This window comes from Eptatretus burgeri, chromosome 6, assembly GCF_056783735.1.
Source record: "Eptatretus burgeri isolate ZD-2024b chromosome 6, Ebu_testis_v1, whole genome shotgun sequence".
Taxonomy (NCBI): domain Eukaryota; kingdom Metazoa; phylum Chordata; class Myxini; order Myxiniformes; family Myxinidae; genus Eptatretus; species Eptatretus burgeri.
The window spans coordinates 66,352,603-66,374,594 of record NC_140966.1 but is presented as its reverse complement, the minus strand read 5'-3'; the positions used below and the strand labels follow the sequence as shown (position 1 = coordinate 66,374,594).

Here is a 21,992-nt window from a genome sequence, read left to right as displayed (position 1 = left end):
AATCATTGAATCCGATTCGAAAATTACTGTGATGGCTTTCGTGATCATCGCCGTCAGGACATAGGAGTTTGCACACGTAGCAGTAAAGTTTACCGTTTGATGGAGAAAACAGCATCCAGTCCCTGTTCACCGTTTCCCCGTTTGTGAGTTTCCGCTGAAAGTGTTCGCGCCAAAAATACCGCGTTTTATCTGGATACACTCGGGCCGTATACGAAAAATCTGCATTCCTATCTTGGCAGGGAGGATTCTGGATGAAATTATCCACGAGTTCTGCGGAAAGAGTCCATCCAGCAGGATCAGGATTGAAACTACGAGCCACAGCAGTGGCTGCAGTTGTTCCAATGCTTCTCTCGTTGCTTGATGCGACGTTATTGGTATCATCAGCTTTCAAAATGTGATGCAGTGCGAGATTACTTGATCCCTCGACATTGACATCACAAGACTCTGCATGCGCACATTCCGTTTGCTCATCTCGACTCTGGTGAGGTGAAAAAAATTTCAAGATGGATCCAGACAGTCTTTTTGTTTCTGTTTCACGCCTCTTCTTTTTGTCCCGTTTGCAAGTACCACTTTCGTGGTGCCGAATATATCCATCGGCCATAGTCAAGAATAAAAAACGACAAATAAGAGAAAAACGAAGAACTGCAAGCGTCAGGATACTCGATAACTCACAGGAAGGTAAGAGGGTGCCAGTATGTTCATACTCAGTGCTAACTTGACTCCACCCATCAGCCAGACGATAGCGGCGACGCCTGTGATTGGCTGATTGTGATGTGATCACATGGTTCCCACGCTCGCTGTCAACGATCACTGTCTGGCATCGTGCCAGCCGCCTTCCCTCACGGTGTGTACAGCCTTCCTGCACATGTCGAGTCACATAATAAAGAGTGAAAAAAATAAATATACCATCAGAGATGGGGAATTCCCCGCCATTGAAACATAATTGAAATCAAATAAGCAGTTTTCCATTTATTACAAAAAACATTTTTTCAAGATGGCCGCCCCAGTCGGCCATCTTGGATCCGACCACGCCCAAAATCAATAGGGTTCTTCCTTTTCAGGTGGTACATGTGTGACCCAAATTTCAAATCGATATGGCGAACAGTTTATGAGTTATCGCACTCACAGCTATAAATGTTGACGCCCAGCCAGCCAGACGGACGGACGGACAGCCGGACGGACAACCCGGGTGATAACAATATCCCCCTTCCGCCACGCGGTGGGGGATAAAAAAAAGTCGTCGGAAATTTTCTTAGGCCAAATATTTTTCGTAGGCCAAGGCCGGGGCCTCACAGGCCTAGTGGTTAATCCGGCCCTGCATATATGGAGGGAGAGGGGAATATGAAAACTTATACAGTATACCATTAGCCCCCCCCCCAAATGTTGTGTTTCCGGTAACAAACAACTTAATGAATGGGGTAGGTAGGTAGGGATATTTTTTCGGATTTGTTTAAATAGAAGCAGTCCAGTATTTCAGATTCTACATCTTTCCAACCAGTATGCGTATGCTGATAGGTGATAAGATATAGAATCATGAACTTTAACACGTCCATCGTGACATACAAAATTATGGGTAAAAGTAGTATTGTGTACACAAGTCGAGGATTAAATGACACTGATTTAGAATCTCTGCTTGGTTTCCTATAAACACTGAAGCTGGTCTCAGCAGTGATGAAGACAGCGTATTATGAACATGGCTCAACAGGACATATGAAGGAATTGAAGAATACTAATCTTCCATTCAATGTCACTGAAAATCGTGTATATTCAGATATTAGACCCTTTCCATTTGACAAAAGCCCTTTAGGGGCATTAATGGAGTAGATACTGTTCAAAATAAGAAACATTTACCCACCCCCAACTAATGCACTTTAAATTTAATCTGCATTATCTGTCAACAAAATAATTATTATACACCTCCTCCCCCCCCACCTCCCCAGATATGCCCCTCTCTTCTTCCCCCTCCCCCTCTACACTCTGCCCCTCCCTAAGGGTTTCTCTCTCCCCTCCCCTCTCTGCTTTCCCCACCTCCTCTCCTTCCACCCCCTCCTCCCATGTCTTCCTGTTAGCAAAGTGAAAGGTGGTATTTGCTGGTATAAAATAAAATGTGTATAGTGTTTGCAGGGTAGAAACAGGCCCCCCTCCCAACAAGTACAGTACCGTCTAAGTGCAGTTCACTGAATCGAATGCTTTGCAGAGATCAACATTGGCTGCAAGCAGCCCCTGCCGAAACTCTTATCTGCATTTGTTGAGGACCTGAGGGGCAAGGATACGGTCAATCGTTGACCTCTTTGGTGTAAAGCCTGACTGCTCTGGGTGCTGCTGCTCAAGCAGATGGTGGTGAACCCGATCAATAATTATCCGAGCAAAGACCTTGCCCGGTACTGAGAGCAGCATCACCCCTCGGTAGATGTTGCAGTCCTGGCAATCACCCTTCCCTTTCCAGAGAGTGACAACAAGGCCCCTCTTCCAGTCAGTTGGGATGATGCACAGAACTGCATGCAATGACATGAACACAGCATTTCCACCAGCCTTGAGGAGTTCAGCAGGGATGCCACAAATCCCACGAGCTTTACACCATTTCAACCGGTTCACCACAGCCTGTATTTTCACAAACGAAGGTGGATTACAGATGATTGGAAGGTCAGCAAAAGGGATAGTAATACCCCTGACATCCAACTGAACAGCTGGAGCATCAGCCTGGTACAGCCGCTCAAAGTAACCAGCCCAGCGGGCTTTTACTTCGGACCCCTCTATCAAAAGCTCACCACCCTCTGCTCTAACTGCAGTACACCGAGGGACAGGCTTGGATGAACGTAATACATGAATTGTGCTGTAAGCAGGATGAGAATCCCTTGACCCAAGGGGGGTGCTCTACCCCCTCACAGATTCCTCGAACATAGGCTTCCTTGTCCACCCTCAGCGCATGTACAGTTTTATGCCTCAACTCCCTGAACAGCTCAGCTCTGCCATTAAGCCTGGTCCTGCGAGTCTGGTCAATGGTATCCAGTGTCCCTTGAGAGACAAAATTCTTCTTCGCCTGACGGAGAATTCCAAGACATCCACCGGCAACATCAAGGATGGTGGTCTTGAATGGCACTCCACAACTCTTCAGGACCTCCCAAAGCACCAAGACTCCCGAAATCTCCACTCAGCCTCTTTTCAAACTCCTCAACTACCCTCTCATCCTTGTGCTTGCAAACAGCCAGCCTCGGCTGGGATGGTACCGTTCGCCCGGATTTAAGCTGAAACTTAAGAGTTGCTACCACAAGCTTGTAGTCGGTATTGAGGAATTGAGCACTCCGGTGGACCCTGCAGTTCTGGGTCATCCTCCAATGACCATCAATGTGCACATGGTCAGTCTCCTTTGCCGCACCACCCGCATTGGAATACCACGTCCGACAATGAGCCTGTGGGTGCTGAAACCATGAACACCAGCCACCTTCAGTCCATGACTTCTTGCAATGTCAAGGAACTTTGTGCTATTCTGGTTCATAGATTCAGACCCATGGGGACCAACACATGTTTCATAACCATCCCTATCAGTTCCAGTCGATGCATTGAAATCCCCCAAGACTAGAAGTGTATCTCGTCTGGGGCACTGATCAACCACAGACTCGAGTGTGGCGTAGAATGCATCCTTCACGGTGAGATCACTCGCCTCAGTCGGAGCATAAACAGAGACCAGGGAAATGACACCCAAGGAGTGACGAATTACGAATCTCATAATACGCTCGTTGACTGGTGTTGCCTCAATTATCATTGGGGTCAGCTTATTGGACACAGCTACAGCAACTCCTTGGGCATGGTAACTATCAGAGTGACCAGACCAATCGTAGTTGTAACCACCCGCCATGATCTCGCCGCAATCTGATCTCCGAACCTCAGAGAGTGCTGCAATACCGATGTTCAAACTCTTGAGTTCAGATGATAAGAGAGACAGGTGATCGTCCTCTCTTAGGGAGAGGACATTCCAGGCACCCACCCAAAGGGACCGCCTCAGGTTAACCCAAGGAGACCATCGTCTGGTGGGCGACACCTCAGCACTCCCCCATCACACACTACCACAATCTGACCTGGAAAGGTTACCCCGTGGTTTACCTCCTATCATCAAAGATTGGGGGTCCCGAAGGCTTTGCCCCAATCCCGTTATCCGGTGAGCTGCCCTGCGAAGGGAAGCTGCACAGGAGGTACCCCCACGGAGTGGGTTTTCAGATTTCGTGTTTTTGTGTTTTGCGGAGTGAAGGATTTTATGGTGGCCAGAGTACAAATCCTGCCACAAAGCTCCAAAAAAAAAGTAACCCAACTGCAGGACGTCCGTAGCCACCTTTTGGCACGAGATATGGATGGCCGTTGGCTCACAAGGAGCTCCTCCGGCCTTTGACAGGTTTTGTTTTTTCATCCTGCTGGGTGTCCATTATCATGCACCTTCCTCACCAGGAAACCTGTTGGGGGAGATGGTTTAGTCGCCGATAACCCGACCATGAAACAGGTTAGTACAGGTTTACATGGTACCTGTAACAAGTCACAGATCGAATCTGGCCTGACCTGCCAATATCTCATGGGTCTGACATCTTGTGTGTCTTGGTGACCACATCGGCATTTTAAGTGAACAACGCAAACAACAAACGTCTGCACGGCAGCCATGACTTCTGTCAAAGTCGGGAATGTCTATCCAGGGTCCATTTTCCGACTTTGAACACGACACCACCGATGTGTCAGCAGGTGAGTTGTGCTATGTTTTTTAAAATGTTGATAAAACTTTCTCTCCCCTCAACTGAAAGTAACAGCCGCTGATTTTCTCTGTTGAGACCACAGTGGTCAACAATGGCACAGAGTAATGCCATGCAAAGCGGACTTAAAATGGCTGCTCGGAAGTCGACCCTCGCAAAAAAAGAAAATTGGGGTCGGCAGGAATTATTGGGGTAGGTCGGATAACCAGAAAAATCAACATATTTTTCTTTTAGGCGTTAAATAAATAAATAATCTTATCCTGATTGGCACTACAGAAATCGGACTCTTACAGATGAAGGGGAAACAGGCGAGGACTTTCTCAAACATGATGTGGATGTTGGCAACGGCCCCATGGGAAATGTGTGAGGGTGTTGATGCTTGGTGTTTGGGCTCCACTGGTCTCGTGATCTGGCCTGCCAACCTCAGTCCAAAACGCCAGCACCGGGGACGAAGAGCAGTGGGAGAGCACTGGGAGAAAGAGCAGCGAGAGCAAGACCCCACGTATGTCCGCACCAGTTTTCATCAGCCTCGCCCGGTCCACGCAAAGTCCCATGTACACTGGTCGCTGATCGAGACGGAGGCAGTGCCCTTTCACCAGTGACGTGTTGAGTTCTTACCATTTCCTGTTAATACAAGTGTGCGGCGGTACCCAGACACATGGATGATTGGGCGCTTCTCTTTTTCGCAATATTTGTTAAAAAAAAAAACTGGTATAATTTCTCTTGTGGGCCTGGAATCAAACAAATAACAGCCCTCACAGCTCTGCTCCACAGACCCAGATGAAGGGTGTTGCGCTTGGTCTTTTCCCTAAAACTGAGCACGTCCACCATGGGCCTTGTGGATCATTTCCCACAGATAGAATCATCAAGCTTTGTCTGCCTCATGACACTTCATTACGGTATCATTATCATCAACGTCGACCTGCTTCGTTCCTTCAAATCAAGGGGGGAGCCTGGGGGTCACTTTTCAATAATGTTTACAGATCTGTTGAAGTGAGCTTGGTGAAATGTAAGGAGTAAAAATTTTGGAAAATAAGACATATTTCAAACCCACTGATGACAAACAAGAGAAAAAAAAGTTTTCTGTGGAAATGGTTTTTCAATGAAAAGCAGGTGTTTATCAATCACTATGATAATCTACCCACTCTTCGACGAAGTCAATGCATGATGTGATGTCATCTTTTCACATCCATGCCTGTACCCGCTGAATATGCCTGGTGTTGGCTTAATGATTAGGGAGGGGGGGTGTGGCCTTTGGATCCTAAGGTCCTGAGTTCAAATCCCCCTCGGCTGTTGAATTAATGCCATGTGGGGTTGACTCTGCCTGCCATCCTTCTGAGGTTGGCAAAATGAGTGCCAGCTTGCTGGTATCCTGTGTCGGTGTGGTGACCCGTCCAGGATTGTGCCCAAGAGTCAAGGAGACTGCTTAGGCAGCACCAACGCTCTGTACAGAGAATGGTCCCAACAGATGGGTGGATGGATGATATAATGTTGGGGTAAGTGTTTGACCTGTATAGGATGATTGCTGAGGTATGAGAATTTTCTGATTCCTTCTGGATTTAGAATCACCAGGAAAACATGAGCTTCTTGAGGAGGAACCCTCACAGAGGTTCTCTCCAGAGGGGGTGGGGGGTGGTTGGGACAGTATTCTTCTTTAGTATACGGCACATCACTGCAAGTAGCATCATTGGATGAGGAGGTACGGCTATGCCTCTGATGCAATGCCCCATGTAGGTTAAAGCACAAATGTGGAATTTGGCCAGGGTGCTGATAATAGCTCGCCTTACTCTTTGAGAAGGACACAATGGGATCTTTATCATCACCAACTACTGCTTGCAGACAGGATGCACAGTTTAACGTCCATCCAAGGAACAGAACACACATTGATGAATCGCTAGCCATGCTTACAACACACTAGGAAGACATTTTATAGCTGGGATGAGATTTGAACCCAGGCTGGAGAGGGCAGAGGTGAGTGTGCATACCTCTCGGCTTGGGCCGGAGTGGGTGGGGGGGGGGGGGAGGGAGGTGGGTGGGATGAATGGGAAGGGCCGAGGTTCGAGTTCTAAAGTTCCCAGTATAACCCGAGGGGAAGAATGAGCTCGAGAGCTACATTCTGTGGATTGAGTATCTCCCTCAGTGCTTTCTTAACCAGCAAAGCACTTTATATGTATTCCAGGCAGCTATTGACAAAGACCACTTGATATAAGTGCTTTGAAAGTGGTGCAATCTAAACTACAATGATCTATACAACCAAGTTCAGCAGTGTCAAGTCAATCCAGGGATAGGGGATACCCCTGGTAGTCTATAGTTATGTTGACAAATTACTTGACAAAGTGGTTTGAATTCTCATTGACTGACCAGATGTTTTATGACCTGCATGACTTGTTCGTGAAGCAACTATAAGTGCATGCCTGAAAGATTTATCTGTTCACTTTCGTGAGAAGAGAGCGGAGAATCTTAAAGAGATAGTCAGGGTTGCAGATCTTTGATTGATTGCTCATAACAGACGTCTGCGAACTGTTGGTCAGTGTGCCAATGCAAGGGCTCAATAAAACTAGAATGAACCTGTTATTCTGAAAGTAGAGGAGAATGTGGTGGATTGATGCCGATGGTGAAGGATGCCACTGATGAAGATTATTCACCACTTGCATCTACCATAGAGGATGGATGCCAGTTGTGAAGGTTATTGCAAAATACAGAAGGATTATTCAAAGGATGCCAGTGGTGAAGATTATTCACATTCCAGGATAAGATACAGTGTTTTGCATATGGAAAAGTTATGGCCATAGAACCCTGGCTTGTGAGGATCAACTTAAAAGCAACACAGCTGCTAAGATGCAGTGTCATCTATGCAATCAGGTAGGGCACATAGCACAGGATTATAGATCATATTCGGAAGGTGCCAAGACATGGGTGCTGAGGGCTGCTGAAGCAATACATGAGCATGGCATCAACAGATGATTTTTACAAATGCAAATATCATGAAGTGAGTGCCAGCTGCCTGGTGAAAAATAATGTCCCCAAGATTGAGATGTCTGACACTGAATTGGAAATCGTATGTTGGGAAGGATTATTTGTTGCCGCATGCTGCATGAAGCTTTTGCTGGTGAGCAATGCTTAGATACAACTTCTTCCTGGAACTGGAGGGCAGATGCCAGTGGTGAAGGGGAAAGTCAGGAGTGCTTGCATGCAGGATTTGAGGGATGCAGCCCTTTTTTTGAGAAGCAGTTGGTGATGCACGATCAGCACCTTGAAAAGTTTAGTTCCATGCTTTTGATTGACAACATGGTGCAGAAGGAGCCATTGGCTAAGATTGAGGTAGATATTCCTTACCTGACAGGTGTGGTTGAAGTCCATTCATTACCTCCTCCATCAAAACCTTCAAAATCGGTACCGTTCACGCGAAATCAATACAAACACCGTTTCTCGACACCTACGATTGTCGCAATACTAACAGTCCTGCTCGGCGACCCATCGGACCCAACCAGCTTGTCCCTTTGTTTGTCTGTTTGTGCACAGGACATCTCAAAAAGTTGCGGATGGATCCGGATGAAATTTTGTGGACAGGGTGGGTGTGTAACATGGACGAACTGCTTAGGTTTTGGTGAAGATTCGGATCCTGATCCGACTAATAGAATTTTTAAAGTGATTCTTCACCATTGAGAGATAGGGCTAAAAATGATATATAGCACGATATCTCAAAATGTTATGGACGGATTCAGATGAAACTTGGTGGACAGGTTGGGTGTGTGTGACAAGGAGAATTGATTCGATTTTGATGAAGATCCGGACTCGACGACAATAATTTTTTTGTGATTCTTCGCCATTCAGAGATCGGGCTGAAAATGATATGTAGCACGATATCTCAAAACAGTTGTGGACGGATTCGGACGAAAGTTGGTGGACAGGATGGGTGTGTCACAAGGACGAATTGATGAGATTTTAGTGAAGATCCGGATCTGGATACGAGAATTATTCAATTTTTAAAGTGATTCTTCACCATTGAAAGGGCCAAAAACGATATAGTGCTGCATAGCATGATATTTCAAAAATGTATTGAGCCCGATATGTTCTCGTGGATCAGGCATTACGTGGCGCACGTAAGCGCTCTGCAGAGTGCCCTTCAAGTTCTGTCTGTTTGTCACCTACATGTCAATTTTAAACCGATCATTACGAAACTTCACCACATGGCAGAGTTTGTCATAAGGAAGAAACCTATTGTTAGGTCAAAAGGTCAAAAGGTCAACATAGGTCAAAGGTCAGCAACTTAGGTGAGATTTCTAAAATCCTCAATTTTCATCCAATTGACTTGAAATTTGAAGATGATTTATATTTCAGGTCATTGAATTCAACCAGCCAATTATTTTTGATGTGAACATGGACCAAAAGGTCAACATTAGCCAAAGGTCAACAACGAAGGAGGTATTTCTAAGATCCTCAATTTTCATCCGAGTGACTTGAAATTTGAAGAGGATATGTAGTTAAGGTCACTGAATTGAACCAATTATTTTAGATGTCCACCGAGGCCATAAGGTCAACATAGACCTATTTTTTAAATTGTCAATTTTCATCCGATTCACTTGATATTTGAAGAACAGTTGCATATTTGGTCATTGAATTCAACCACCAAATATTTTTGAGGTCAAATTTGTTTCATGGATTTTGCAAGTATCGTGCTCTGGATGACGTCTTCTGTTTGTTACTTGGCGAAATCTTCGATTTTGTCAAGTATGTTGGTCGGTTACGTTTGTTTGTTTGTTTGTCCGGTCGTCTACAGCCCAAACGGCTGGACCAGTCGTTCTTAAATTTTTACACCTGATAGGCAATCCACCTGAGACAGTCCACGTCCAAACCCCGTCTTAATCGGACTAAACGTCATGACGTGACGTCACACAATGTGAAAACACATTTTTGGACATAACTCAGTGACCGGAAGTCGTAGTGACTTCTGGTTGACGCCAAATTAAACTTCATTCAAATATCTACATGATTACTAAATGCATCTTATTACAAATTACGCATCGTTTTCGCAAGCGTATGACGTCAAAGTTTTGCCTATTGACGTCATTTAAAAAAAAAATTTCCGCTCGTGTGCAACCGAAACTACTGAAGCAATCGTTCTCAAATTTTAACACGTGATAGCCAATCTTGCTGAAATAGTCTGGGATCAAATCACGTCATAATCGCACTTAACGTCACGACGTTACGTCAAAAAAAGGTGAAAACAAGCTTTTGAACATAACTCAGTAACCGGAAGTCGTAGCGACTTCCTGTTGACGCCAAAACAAACTTCAATGGAATATCTAAATGTTTTAAAATGCATGTTAGTACAAATTATGCACGCTTTTCGCAAGCGTATGACGTCAAAGTTTTTAGCTATTGGCGTGATTTAAAAAAAACTCTATTCGATCTCCAGGTCACAATTCTTAACCGATTTGGATGAAATTTTAACAGCTGATAGAAATCCACAGTGCAAAAAGATATGTGACTTTTGGTGATGTTCAAGATCAGGATCTGGATTCTGCATCACTGTATATTATTGCCCATTATAAACCAATGGGGAATTTTGTGAATTACACATGGCTATTTCGTAAACAGTTTTGCACTTATTATATTGAAACTTTTACTGTCTATTTATGCGTGTAATATTAACATGTGGACAAAGTTTGATCGAAATTGACCCAAGGTCTTGTCAGGGTCACCCAAAACATGAAAAACACCAATAAAATACATATTTGTGTTTTACAACATATTTCAACCCTGATAACGGGATCGAAAAGCAATGTTCCTCGGTATTTTCAAATATTTTCTACGATCAGAATGAAGGCAACAAGTACCGATGATAAGTTGTTGAATGTCACATGGTGGCTTTAAATGAGTTGTGAACATTTTCAATCTGCTGCCGTTACCATGACAACGCGTGCCTGATAATTGTTATTTGTGACGTCGCGTCATTTTATTAATGTACGAACAAATAAACACCACACATTCCGTGACATTACAGCTTGGACCACCACATCGAAAAGGTCAACTAATTCGCCGAGTGTCGTGCTAAGCACGATTTTTCATTTGTTTGTCTGTTTGTGTGCAGGATATCTCAAATAGTTGTGGACGGATCTGCATGAAATTTTGTGGACAGGTTGGGGGTGTGACAAGGACGAAGTGATTAGATTTTGGTGAAGATTCGGATCCGGATCTGATAATTTTAAAAGTTATTCTTCACCATTGAGAGATAGGACTAAACCAATATATAGCAGGATATCTCAAAAAGTTGTGGACGGATTCGGACGAAACTTGGTGGACATGTTGGGTGTGTGGCAAGGAAGAAATGATTCGATATTGATGAAGATCCGAAACCGGAAATGGATATGAGAATTATTTAATTGAAAAAATGATTCTTCGCCATTGATAGGGCCAAAAACAATATATCGCATATTTCAAAAATGTAATTGGCCTGATATGTTCTCGTGGATCAGGCATTGTGTGGTGGAGGTATGTAATCCACTGAGTGCCCTAGTTTATGGATGCAATCAATGATGTGATTGTTGGTAATGTACCAGAAGCTGGGACACCAGACGATCAGGACCCAGCGAGGCAAGAGGATTGTGAGGTGACTGCACAGTTCTGTGTCTGCGGACGTCGTCCTGCAGTTGGGTTAGTTTTTTTTTTTGGGGGGGGGGGGTTGGTGGCAGGAATTGCATGCCGGTCACCGTAAAACCTTTCACTCCGCAAAATACAATAAGAATGCAAGGAAAATTGAAAACCCACTCCGTGGGAGTACGTCCTGTGCAGCTGCCCTACGCAGGGCAGCTCACCGGGATGACGGGATTGGGGCAAAGCCTTCAGAACCCCCAATCTTCGATGATTGGAGGAAAACCATGGAGTCGCCTTCCTGGGTCAGATTGCGGTAGTGTGTGACAGGGTGGTGCTGAGGTGTCATCCTCCAGACGGTGAGGCGGTCCCTTCGGATGGGTGCTTGGAATGTCGTATCTCTAAGAGAGGATGATCACCTGTCTCTGTTGTCTGAGCTCAAGCATTTGAACATCGGTATTTCAGCACTCTCTGAGGTTCGGAGACCGGATAGTGGTGAGATCATGGCAGGTGGTGACACCTACTATTGGTCTGATCGCTCTGATGGTGACCATGCCCAAGGAGTTGCTGTAGCTGTGTCCAATAAGCGGACTCCAATGATAATTGAGGTAACACCAGTCAACGAGCGTATTACGAGACGAAGGATTCGTCACTGCTTGGGTGTCGTTTCCCTGGTCTCTGTTTATGCTCCGATTGAGGCGATTGATCTCAATGGGAAGGATGCATTCTACGCCATGCTCGAGTCTCTGGTTGATCAGTGCCTCAGGTGAGATACTCTTCTTGTCTTGGGGGATTTCATTGCATCGACTGGAACTGAATGGGATGGTTATGAGACATGGGTTGGTCCCCATGGGTCTGGAACTGTGAACCAGAATAGCACTTAGTTCCTTGACTTTGCAAGAAGTCATGGACTTAGGGTGGCCGGTTCATGGTTTCAGGGCCCACAAGCTCATCGCTGGACTTGGTATTCCAACGCTGGTGGTGTGGCAAAGGAGATTGACCATGTGCTTGTTGATGATTGGTGGAGGTGATCCAGAACTGCAGGGTCTACCGGAGTGCTCAGTTCCTCAATACCGACCACAGGCTTGTTGTAGCAACTCTGAAGTTGCAGATTAAATCTGCGAGAATGGTGCCTTCCCAGCATTGGCTGGATGTTGGCAAGCTCAAGAATAACAGGTTAGCTGAGGAGTTTGCGAACAGGCTGAGTGGTGATTTAGGGGGTCTGGGTGCTTTGTGGAATCCTGAAGAGTTGTGGAGTGCCTTCAAGACCACCGTCTTAATATTGCTGATGGATTTCTTAGAACTCACCATGGGGCGAAAAATAATTTTGTCTTTCAAAGGACACTGGATACCATTGGCCAGAGTAACAAGGCCAGGCTTAATGAGAGAGCTGAGCTGTTCAGCGGGTTGAGGCGTAAAATTGTACATGCACCAAGGGTGGACAAGGAGGTCTATGTGTGAGGAATCTGTCAGAGGATAGAGCATCACCTCTGGTCAAGTGATTTTCATCCTGCTTACAGGAAAATTTGCGCATTGCGTTCATCCAAGCCCGTCGCTTCGTGTACTGCAGTCAGAGCGGTGGGTGGTGGGCTTTTGACAGAGGAGTCTGAAGTTAAAGCCGGCTGGCCTTTTTAGCAGCTGTACCAGGCTGATCCACCAGCTGTTGAGTTGGATGTCAGTGCTGTTACTATCCCTATTGATGAGCCTCCAATGAACTGTGACCAACCTTCATTTGTGGAAACACAGGCTGTGGTGAACCGGACGAAATGGAGTAAAGCTCCCAGGATCTGTGGCATCCATGCTGAATTTCTCAAGGCAGGTGGGAATGCTGCACTCATGTCATTGCATGAAGTTCTGTGCTCTGCCTGGAACACAGGCATCATCCCATTTGACTGGAAGAGGGGCATTGTTGTCCCTCTCTGGAAAGGAAAGGGTGATTTCCAGGACTGCAACAATGACTGAGGGATGACTTTGTTCTCAGTACTGGGCAAGGTCTTTGTTCGGATAATTCTTGATAGGGTTTGCCAACATCTGCTTGAGCACCTGTGTGCAGAGTAGTTAGGCTTTGTACCAAAGAGGTCAATGATTGATTGTATCCTTGTCCTTCTTGTCCTCACCGAATGCAAATGAGAGTTTTGGCAGGGGCTGCTTGCAGCCAATGTTGATCTCTGCAAAGCGCTCCATTCAGTTCATCAGGATGCCCTCTGGAGGATTTTTGGTCTTCGTGGGGTGCCACCAAAACTGACAAATCTGATGTCTGAACTATACAATGGTACTGAGAGTGCTGTGAGATGTGGTGATACCATCTCCAACTTGTTACTGCAGTTCGTTAGTGGTGTGTCCTGGCCCCCACACTTTTCAACACTTGTATGGACTGGATTCTGGGGAGGTTGTCGGAAATATCAAGCTGCGGTGTATCCTTTGGGAATGTTAAGTTCTCTGACCTTGGTTTCGTAGATGATGCAGTCATCTTAGCGGAGACTCTGGATATCCTTTTGGGGGCCCTCGGGGTACTAAATGAGGAGTTGGAGCCCCAGGGATTACAGGTTTCCAGGGTCAAAACTAAGATCCAAGCTTTCAATGACATCTTGGATGCTGCTATCTTGTCTGTACCTGCTTGTGGTGAGTATGTTGAGGTCACAGAGAGATTCACTTACCTTGGCAGTGATATTCACTTCACTGCTCGCTGTGAGCCAGAGGTCAGTTGACGTCTGGGTGGTGCCTTGGGAGTCATGGATTCACTGGATCATGGGGTGTGGCACTGTTGGTACCTGTGCAGGTGGATGAACATCTGAGACTTCAGGCCCCTGGTGCTTCCAGTCTTGCTCGACAGATGCGAGACTTGGACTCTGACCAAGGATCTGAGACGGAGACTTAATTCCATTGATACCAGGTCTCTCGGAGAAATCCTTGGCTATCACTGGACAGACTTTGTGTCTAACAAACAGTTTCTGAGAGAGACTCAAATGAGATTTGTTGCCTGCATTGTCCGTGAGCGTCAGCTGTACGAACATGTGGCTCGTTTTCCTGATGCTTATCCTGTTCACTAGATTCTCTCAGCGAGGGAGCCTGGTGAGTGAAGGAGGCCAATGGGCCGACCACGTGCCTCGTGGTTGCAGCAGGTTGATCGGTATCTCAAAGACATGGGGATGGGCTGTTAGGGAAACATCCACTTGGGGGATGGCCAGACAGGCCCCTGTTGTACCGGCGGAAAGTGGATGCAGTGAGTGAGAGTGAGAGTGAGAGTGAGAGAGAGAGAAACAGAGAGAGAGAGAGAAACAGAGATAAAAGAAACAGAGATAAAAGAAACAGAGATAAAAGAAAAAGAGAGAGAGAGAGAGAGAGAGAGAGAGAGAGAGAGAGAGAGAGAGAGAGAGAGAGAGAGAGAGAGAGAGAGAGAGAGAGAGAGAGAGAGAGAGAGAGAGAGAGAGAGAGAGAGAGAGAGAGAGAGAGAGAGAGAGAGAGAGAGAGAGAGAGAGAGAGAGAGAGAGAGAGAGAGAGAGAGAGAGAGAGAGAGAGAGAGAGAGAGAGAGAGAGAGAGAGAGAGAGAGAGAGAGAGAGAGAGAGAGAGAGAGAGAGAGAGAGAGAGAGAGAGAGAGAGAGAGAGAGAGAGAGAGAGAGAGAGAGAGAGAGAGAGAGAGAGAGAGAGAGAGAGAGAGAGAGAGAGAGAGAGAGAGAGAGAGAGAGAGAGAGAGAGAGAGAGAGAGAGAGAGAGAGAGAGAGAGAGAGAGAGAGAGAGAGAGAGAGAGAGAGAGAGAGAGAGAGAGAGAGAGAGAGAGAGAGAGAGAGAGAGAGAGAGAGAGAGAGAGAGAGAGAGAGAGAGAGAGAGAGAGAGAGAGAGAGAGAGAGAGAGAGAGAGAGAGAGAGAGAGAGAGAGAGAGAGAGAGAGAGAGAGAGAGAGAGAGAGAGAGAGAGAGAGAGAGAGAGAGAGAGAGAGAGAGAGAGAGAGAGAGAGAGAGAGAGAGAGAGAGAGAGAGAGAGAGAGAGAGAGAGAGAGAGAGAGAGAGAGAGAGAGAGAGAGAGAGAGAGAGAGAGAGAGAGAGAGAGAGAGAGAGAGAGAGAGAGAGAGAGAGAGAGAGAGAGAGAGAGAGAGAGAGAGAGAGAGAGAGAGAGAGAGAGAGAGAGAGAGAGAGAGAGAGAGAGAGAGAGAGAGAGAGAGAGAGAGAGAGAGAGAGCTTTGATTGTGTGCTCTGCCTGAAGGCAGGTCCTGCGCTGCTGAAGCACTTTCTTGACAAGGATGACACTGAGAGGTTTGCCATTGCCTTCTCAGCAGTTTGTCAGGGTGGGAATTTGTAATTTAGCCCTGGTGCTGACAAAAGCTCATCGACTCTTCGTGAAGGACATTATGGGATCTTTAATGTCCACCAACTCAGCCCAGCAGATGGGAGGCCCAGTTTAACGTCCATCCGGGGGACGACACACATTGATGAATCATCATGCCTGTGGAACATTGAAATCGGGATGACAGTTTGTAGCTTTGCTGAGATTTGAACCCAGTTTAGACTAATGTTAACTGCAACACTTAGACTAATTCCAATGAACAAATAAACAAACTTATGTTACAGACACACAAGTGACGTGTTTAGATCGAAGCAATTTCATCAGAATGTTCTTGTTATGTCATGCATTATCTATAGATGTTTCCATGATGATTTATGTCTGTTTATGAGTTATACCCAACTGCCAACTACAATATGGTTGTAGCACCACACATAAATGTGCACACATGAGACAACAACTTACCTGTCACAGAAAGGACCCCAAAGTTGGTTCCATCTCAGACGAATAACTTTATTTTCCCAATCTTTTTCCTTCCAGCATCTGCAGTAGGGTGGTCCTTATTCCTCAACTTCGGATTTTCTAAGCTCCAACCCCCGGGATTCATTGGAATATTCGAGAAAACTCTCCTGGTGAACTTTTTTTTTCCAATCGGAGAACATTTACCCCTCATCGACCTTGAAGTTTCACCCTGAAAAAAAAATTGTTAGGGGGGCGGTGAGAAGAACGAGTAATACACATTACACATTACACAAACACACAGATCGACGTATCACATCAAAAGAGACGATTGGACATTACAGGAGCGTTTTAAAGTTCAGCACAGGTCGATACGTCGTCGCTCTAATGTCAGCCGCCCCGAGAAACTGAGGTTGAACTTCAAGGTCGATGAGGGAGAGGTAAATGTTGTTGGAATTTGAAATAAAAACACCAGAAGAGTTTTCTCGACTATTCCAACAAATTCCGGGAGTTGGAGCTTAAAATAAATGAATTCGAAAATTTACCCCCTCACGAAGGACCACCCTGATCTGCAGGGAAATCGATACATTTTGAAACCCTTCTCTGACCGATTGGTGCATCCAATGGCACATCATCCTGTCATTTAAAAAATGATGATGAGCTATCGTGTGCTCATTCAAATCAGCTATCAATGGATACAAAATGGCGCCCATGACCCAGGTGATCAGAAATATTTGGGATGCTTCATGTTGCTACTCCGAATACGTCACGACTCTAGTCCAGAGATGCTGGTGTGCCGTGTAGCATCATTTTTTGTAAAATACAGAATCTACATTCGGAAGACTCTCCCCTGCCACTGTGGATTGATCAATTAAAGAGCCATCACATCTTGTGACACCGGGATTCGATCATTAATCCTGTATGTTGGTTGTCTCATTATTGGGGTGCAGCGATGCTGATGAGTAAATCTGGCAGCAATTTACATTTTTTGATAGGGTGCCTTCAAACACTGACCTATTGTTTTCAAAATCACTGTGGGGTGTTGATCATTTCTCAAAGTTGAGAATGCTACCAACTAACATTCTAAACTGTCCTGCCTTTTCTCAGGCTATAACCTATTCTATTGAGAGCTCCCATCGAAGTACTAACCAGCTCAACTCTACTGAGGTAACCTGATCAGATAGGATCATGTGTAACCAAGCCGATATTGTGTTGCAAAGGGAAGTCCAAAAGCCAGCCCACATTGCTACAAATTTGAATTCTTGATCTCACAAAGATTACTCAAGAGCAGATTAAAAAAACATGTATTATGGAAATTGTTTCAACAGATCAACTCCTACTGGCCATTGCACTCTGTGATAATGATATTTTCCCCTAACACAAATCTTTTAGTGTTCGAGCATGATGCATTTTCGATTGTTCATCTGAGCTAACACTATGACATCATTGTTTGTTCAATGTTCTACACACAGGCTTTTCGTGAAATCGATAAGCATCTTGCCACATCATATTTATTTTGATACTACCACTAAACCATTGCGTCACAGGTGCATATGCCTGTTTACCTAATCTTAAAAAAAAATAAAAATATAACGTTGATGCTTATGAAAGAGAAAGATGATAGAGGGTAAAACGCAATGAACTGATCGTGGGGCACTGGAGTAACAGTTGAACACAAGCAAGGGAATGAATGAACAGGGAAATAGCAGATGAAAGTGTAATGAATGACCACAAATACCCTTTAGGACCACTAAGACCCCTAATAACATTTAGTTTCTTTTATAAACATAAGACCATTGAGACCTCTAAGACCTTTTAGACCCTTTACACCCCAAAGACCCAGTCAGAACCCAAAGACCCTTTAAACCCTTTGTATCCCTAAGACCCTTCATAATCCTAAGATCCTTTTAACCCCTAAAACCCTTTCGACCCTTTATAACCATCAGGTGCCTTTAGGACCCAGAGACCCTGTAGATCCTATAGACTCCATGAGAATCCTTAGACACCCAAAGATCTTCTGTCAGAGGGCCTTTTGCAGTAACACCGGAGGGTCACCAGCCATAATCAAAAGCCCCCCACCCCAACTCCATTGGCCGGATCTGCATCCGGACCTTAACCGCCTCAGTACCATGCATGCTAAGAGGGTGCAAAATATGATTAATTAATTTTCTCTGTCTCTTTTTTTCAGGTTCTGCTCATCTTGGTTAGTGGCATAGTCCCACATGGCATTGAAAAAGTCCTACGTGGCAAAGAGAAAACGGTGTCCATGACGACAATTTCACCCCATTATAATCAAATGGGATATTTTTGTGATTTTATTGTTGCCAAACCTCAGGAATTTTTGAAGATACATATCAGATTGAAACTTACACAGGTTATTTGTTTGTACGCACGTGCAGTATATGTTCTGAAATCTGGTCAAAATTAGTCGAAAGACAAGGTCAATGCCATCCCAAACATGTAAAACACATATTAGGCAGCAATTAGAAAATGTATCAACCAAATTTGTTACGCACAACATGCCAACATGTAAAACAGTTGATAGGTCAAATTTTCGAAATTATCAAATTGCTGTTTCCATGACAACTATTGTTTATTTGTATTTCACAAGTATCGTGCTCTGCACAACATATTTTTTTCGTCATTAATGATAGTTCGTCTTCTGAGCAGACCGCCATTGTCTATAAGGGAAACATGTACCATGTGTCATGGTCCACGTCATCACTTTGAGTAAAATTCCCATTTCCAGCAATACACACTCCAAAAAAAATTGCTCATTTGAGGCGAGACCTCTACAAACCCGGCGATCCTTAAAATGCACAATCTTAAAACTGCAGCAGACATTCCTACAACAACGGTGAGACAAATAAATTATATCACGTCAGGATTGCGTGATACACTCGTGATACTAGCATCATATGTCAATGAGACGTCTGTGTGGTGCTGCAAACACCATCTGTCTCTCAAGTGTAACAGTGTTGGTGCTTGTAATTCCTTTGCAGAAGCACTATATGGCTCCTGACCCACTCGATACATAGGGGCATTGAGAGTGCAATTAAAGTCACATCCAAGAAATACACTCTTCACCAGGCAAGGTGAGCATAAATCTCCACATATGACTGAAGAACTGCAATTTTGCAGCTCCAACAAATGAAGCATAGACATCGACAAAGTTCATAACAATATCTTCAAACCACACTTTATCATATAGCAAACGGCCCAAACTGATATAATTTACCAGCAAGTACTTCAGGCTGAAGATATGATTAAAAAGGGATGGCCACCCCACAAGATGTGTTTGTTAGGTGACTGGGGTTCCCATTGGAAAGCAGCCTTCTGGATTGTAATGATCTCCTACAGAAAATCTATTCCAAGTTTTTCCTTCAACAAGTACTCGACCTGATGCCCATGAAACACCACTTTGCATTCATCAATGATCAAAGGCAAAACATGATACTGTCTTGTATACTAGGAAATTCGTCTTCAATTCCACTTGACAAAAACAGCGTAAGCTAATCCATGCTTAGACCCATACGTCAAAAGCTGTGAAAGCAACTTCTAGACTTTCACTTCACTTGTTCAGCTTAACCTGAGGTCTTACTTCTTTGTCCCTCTCTCCTTAGCATATACAGGGAAATCATAAGCAAGTGATAATCATCCCACCGCTGAAGAGACGCTTCAACTTTCTTCCGACTAGTCAAACTCTTGTCCAGAAACTCCAAGATTTGACAGCCAGAAATACAAGAATGGAGGCAGTTCTGACTGCTTATCACTGATACCTGATTTCCTTCCCAAACGCCATTGATGCTCTCTGCATCTTCACTGTCTAAAATCTAGATGGTCATGGGATGAGCAAGGTTTGAGAGATGCCACAGAAACATCTGGAATAACACCTGATTCTTGTTGCGGATGATCAGGATAACAATGAGCAGACCAATCCTTGATGATTATGGGACAGTCTGCTCTCATATGACACTTTGCCCGACAGCAAAACAAGTCTCATCTCTCATATGGAAAACCTTATAGTGTCTTCTTTCAAAGGGAATAACAAATGATCTACATAATTTGAGAGTTCAATGAGACATGCCTCTCAAAGGACAAGACATGACAAGGGGCAGGCTCATAGCATCCTAAAGATAAAGGGTGAAAATGTAACCTCAGAACCCCCAATTGTTCCAAAAAAAATGCACAAGTACTTTGTCAGCAATAAAAGGAGATGCATTGGATAAAACTAGATTGGCACTTGGTAGAGCACATACCTCTGCTTGACTGTTAGGTTTTATATCCCGCTGATAGGCTGGATCTACATCCGGACCTTGACCAAAATCTCATCGGCTTGTTCTTGTCATCTACCCAACTCATCCTCCAAGTTGTCTGAATATGTCCATAACTTTTTAAGATACCTAATATATAAAGCTGAGTTCGTGTCTGTGGGTGGGTGGGTGTGTGGGTCGGTGGGTGGGTCATAAGCACCACCCATTCTACAGTTCATGCCTTCCCCTCTCTCTCTCCAGTGTCACAAGCACCACCAATTAGCCAGGTCACTGTTTTTCCTCCAGCCATCCAGAAATCGCTGCCATCTCTTTTGCTCCTCATTGCTCTGATTGGTTACAGGCCTCTCATATACATTTGAAGACTGAACAACACGTCTTCCATCATTAAATGAAGATACCATTTTGAGGAAACAAAGGTACATTTGGTTTACAACTCAAACGAGGTAATGCATGTTTTGTCTGCAGCGATTGCTGCAGCGGTCTAATATACACTGCCCAATGAAGGTATGCTAATTCTCAAATGCAGAGGAAAGAAAATAGTGATACAGTATTTCATTTCATAAAACTTTTGGTTTTCACATGATTTTTCAAGGCTTATAAACAAACTGATGGACATGTAATATCATTAAAATTGGCTTGGTTGTGAAAGACCTGCATCCATTCACCAAAATCTCATAAATTCAACCTTGTCGCACACCCAACTTGTCCACCAAATTTCTTTAGAATCAATCCATAACTTTTTGAGATATCCAGCTCACAGACAGACAGACAGACAAACAGACGGGTGAAAATATAACCTCCGTCCACTTTCAGTGGTGAAGATAATAAACTGGGTGCTGAGACTGGAATGGCTCCATTTTGAGGATGTACCCGACTACAACCAGACCCTTCTCAATCACATTGCAAGCTGCAGACTCAAATTTAAGAAAGAAGCTTTTCCATACATATTCGAGGCTGCAACTACAGCTGATTGCACACACGTATGCTTCCATCTTAGTGGTTTATCCAACATCACATAATCTCCTCTTCCAAGATCGGAATGGGGTTACAGCAATGATTTTGACCAATTCTCGATAATCGTTCTGAGTCGGAAGTTTTGTAGGTTGAACAAAAGTTGGAAAACACACCATTAAAAAAATAAACGTTTGAGCAAACAATTCTTGCTCATTCACCAATGTGAGCTGAATTAACACAGGAAGGTTGATTAATCAAAGCAATTGGAGTTGGAATGGTGCGTTAGGGATAATGTCACAGCCAGGTGTGGCAACTCATCCGCAGGTGCTGTGTACACCACGAGAGATGCCTGAAAACAAACTACCAATTTAGTTCAATGGAACATCAAATATAAATGCAGCAATTTTACCATCTCAGACCAGAAACCCAAAGCAAAACAAAGAAATACTAAAAAAAACAATGAATAATGGAGCAACTGGAAGAGCACATAAACGAGAAGTAGTAAATGCTCTCCACTCTATGATAGATCTCTTGCTCTATAGTGTGAGAGATAGTTCTCAGGGACTGATGAAGTCTCATCATTGCTGTGAAATAACGCAACCATTGTAAACACATGCGTTTACCCCACTGCAGGGCCCATTGTGAAATTAAGTATATTTTTCGCCAGTCGGGTTTATGTTGCAGATCCGTGGAAAAGCAC

The 21,992-nt window shown here is 44.5% G+C and overlaps 1 protein-coding gene across 3 annotated transcripts in view; it reads right to left on the bottom strand.

Moving 5' to 3' along the window:
* The window catches only part of LOC147024981 (uncharacterized), a 120,256-nt gene that overhangs the window by 62,696 nt on the left and 35,568 nt on the right, over nt 1-21,992 (bottom strand). Inside the window, exons 1-2 of one of the 3 annotated variants that reach the window (XM_085885481.1) lie at nt 20,324-20,450; nt 16,071-16,296 (exon numbers count right to left, since the gene is read on the bottom strand). The exons of 1 other annotated variant lie outside the window; for it this stretch is intronic. The gene's annotated coding sequence lies outside the window, so the exon portion shown is untranslated. Of the gene's footprint in view, nt 1-16,070; nt 16,297-20,323; nt 20,451-21,992 lie in introns of those variants that run through there. One more of the 3 variants, XM_085885478.1, reaches the window with a different exon arrangement.